The sequence below is a fragment of the Ovis aries genome, chromosome 18, assembly GCF_016772045.2.
Source record: "Ovis aries strain OAR_USU_Benz2616 breed Rambouillet chromosome 18, ARS-UI_Ramb_v3.0, whole genome shotgun sequence".
In the NCBI taxonomy this organism is placed as follows: Eukaryota; Metazoa; Chordata; class Mammalia; order Artiodactyla; family Bovidae; genus Ovis; species Ovis aries.
The window spans coordinates 47,575,180-47,578,549 of record NC_056071.1 but is presented as its reverse complement, the minus strand read 5'-3'; the positions used below and the strand labels follow the sequence as shown (position 1 = coordinate 47,578,549).

General features: G+C 41.0%; 1 pseudogene; it reads left to right on the top strand.

The window, feature by feature from the left end:
- Window positions 1-313: 313 nt before the first annotated feature.
- Window positions 314-1,678, top strand: LOC101103428 (ornithine decarboxylase-like; annotated as a pseudogene).
- Window positions 1,679-3,370: the final 1,692 nt, after the last annotated feature.

Here is a 3,370-nt window from a genome sequence, read left to right as displayed (position 1 = left end):
TGGAAGGGCTGATGTTGAAGCCAAAACTCTAATACTTTGGCAACCTGATGCAAAGGGCTGACTTGTTTGAAAAGACCCTGATGTTGAGAAAGATTGAAAGTGGGAGAAGAAGGGGAGGGCAGAGGATGAGATGGTTGGATGGCAAGACCAACTCAATGGACATGAGTTTGGGTGGACTCCGGGAGTTGGTGATAGACAGAGAGGCCTGGCATGCTACAGTCCATGGGGTCGCAAAGAGTCGAACATGACTGAACTGACTAACTGACCAACCCTATTTGCAGTTTGTTGTGTTTCAAAAAGACATCAAGAAACCATGAACAGCTTTAGTAATGAGTTTGACTGCCATTTCTTAGATGAAAGCATTACTACCAAGGACCTTCTAGACCAAAAAAACTAATGAAGTTTCTTCTGATGATAAGCATGCCTTCTACACTGCAGATCTGGGAAACATTCTAAAGAAACATCTGAGATGGTTTAAAGCTCTTCCTCGGTCACAACCATTTTTGCAGTCAAATGCAATGACAATAGAAGCATAGTGAAGACCCGAGCTGCCAATAGGACAAGACTTGACTGTGCCAGCAAGACTAAATTACAACTGGTGCTGTCTCGGGATGCCTCCAGAGAGGATTACCTATGCAAATCTGTATAAACAAGTGTCTCAGATTAAGTACACTGCCAGTAACAGGGTACAGATGATGACTTTTGATAGTGAAGTCGAGTTGATGAAAGTTTCCAGGGCACATCCAAAGGTCAAGTTGGTTTTGCGGATTGCCACTGATAATTCCAAAACAGTATGTCACCTCAGTGTCAAATTTGGTGCCACAGGCTTCTTTTGGAATGGGCAAAAGAGCTAGATATTGATGTCATTTGTGTCAGCTTCCATGTGGGAAGTGGCTGTACTGATCCTGAGACCTTTGTGCAGGTGATCTCTGATGCCTGCTGTGTCTTTGACATAGGAGCTAAGGTTGGTTTCAACATGTATCTGCTTGCTATTGGTGGTGGCTTTCCTGGATCTGAGGATGTAAAGCTTAAATTTGGAGATCACCAGTGTAATCAAGCCAGCATTGGACAAGTATTTTCCATCAGACTCTGGAGTGAGAATCATATCTGAGCCAGGCAGATACTATGTTGCAATCAGCTTTCACATTCACAGTTAATATCATTGCCAAAAAAAAAAAAAAAAAAAACTCATATTAAAGGAACAGACAGACTCTGATGATAAAGAGGAGTCAAGTGAACAAACAGTTATGTATTACGTGAATGGAGTATATGGGTCATTTAACTGCATTCTTTAGGATCACACACATGAAGCCTCTTCTGCAGAAGAGACCAAAACAGGACAAGAAGTGTTATTCATCCAGCATCTGGGGACCAGTCTGTGATGGCCTGGACCACATTGTTGAGCGCTGTAACCTGCATGTGGGCAATTGGATGCTCTTTGCGAACATGGGTGCTTACACTGTCACTGCTGCTTCTACCATCAATGGATTTCAGAGACCTACCGTCTACTATGTGATGCCAGGGCCAACATGGCAACTGATGAAGCAGATTCAAAACCAGGACTTCCCACCCAGAGTGGAGGAGCAGGAAGTCAGCCCCCTGCACCCTGTTCTGTGCCCAAGAGAGCAGCATGAAGCAGCATTCAGCAGACTGTGCTTCCACTTGTATTAACATGTAGCTACCACTCTTGTAGCTGTTAACTGTGAGTTTAGCTTGATTTAAAGGTTTGGGGGGGACCATTTAACTTAATTACTGCTCATTCGGAGATGTCTATATGAGTAGGGGTGGCACACAGGTACACCAGTGTGGAAGACTGGGAGATGGGGGTCACATTTATCTGTGTTCCTGTGGAAACTGTTAGGTAGTTAGAACAGGAAAGAGGAGTCCAGAATGGCCGTGGCTAAAAGACAAAGGGAAAAGCTGTGAAAATAGAACAAAGGGAGGTCCAAGGACCAGCGTGAAGACCTCAGGTAAAACAGACAGCCCTCCTGGCTAGCCCAATTTACACAGGGCGGGCTCAGGGGGAGGAGAAAAAGCATATAAAAAGAGGAGCCAAAATTGAGCTGGGGGTTTCTCTTCTCTTTGTGTCTTCTGGGTTGGCCCACCCTCATGCCTCGAGGATGTATTTTCCTTTGCTTGCCAAATAAAACTGAGCTGTAACATGGAGCTGTAACACCGGTCCTTCCATTGCTTCAAAATTTTGCCGTAGCGAGACAGAACTGAGGAAATTACACACTCCTCCAACAAAACTATTTGAATATTTGTTTTATATGGATTTTTATTCACTTTTCAAGCATGCTACTAAAGGCTTCAACTGCTGAGCAAGCGTTTGTGGCTTGTGTATCAGCAGGATGGGCCAGAAGCTTAGTGTTGCAACTGGTTTTAACAAAAAGGAATAAAGTATCTTGACATTAAAAGAAAAAAAATGTAATGTGTGATAAGAGGTATCCTCAAAACCAGTATTAAACAATTTAGCAACCATGTTATGTGGTTGTGGTGGTGGTGGTGTTTAGTCTCTGAGTTGTGTCCAACTCTTGTGACCCCATGGACTGTAGCTCACCAAGCTCCTCTGTCTGTGGGATTTCTAGCAAGAATACTGGAGTGGGTTGCCATTTCCTTCTCTACCCAGGGCATTAAAGTCACATCTCCTGCACTGACATACCACCGAGCCACCAACCATGTAACTACTAATCAATATTCAGAAAAGTCTTCTTGTTTCTGTAGACTTACCAAATTTAGTTCATATCTGACATTGTGCTTAATCTCTCACCATGGATACCATGGAAACATTTGAAAAGGTGACTAAATTGACATTATCTGTAACTAATCTAAAATTTGGGCTTCCCTGATAGCTCAGTTGGTAATTTATCTTTATGCTATCTTCCAAATTATTGGACTTGATCATTTCATTCAAACCGGGAAAAAGTTGTAAAACCAAATCTATAACCAGATCTGGATATAAGACATGTAATACATTCCTAAGCAGAAACACTTATTAAAAATTACAGCTAAAGATTAGATAAGCTTATGGAAAAAATCTGAAGAAAAATTTTAAGGATCTGAAAAAGCTGATAAAATAACATTTGCCTAAAAAATACATTGGTTTGTAATCCCTATTTAATGGTTTCCAAAAAATTTTAAGAGTAATATTTTTCTCCTTCATTTAATTCACAATCTTATTCATTCAAACTTTCAAATTTACATGTTGCCAGGTTCAAATGCAAATGTCTCATCAGCTGTCAGCTTAAAAAGAAAAGATCTTATAAATTCAAAGTGCGATTATTTGGCTGCTTCTGGAAACTTAAGCTTTATTCTTTCAGTCTCAAATATATTAAAAATAGATAATACACACATAAAAAGATCAAGCTGA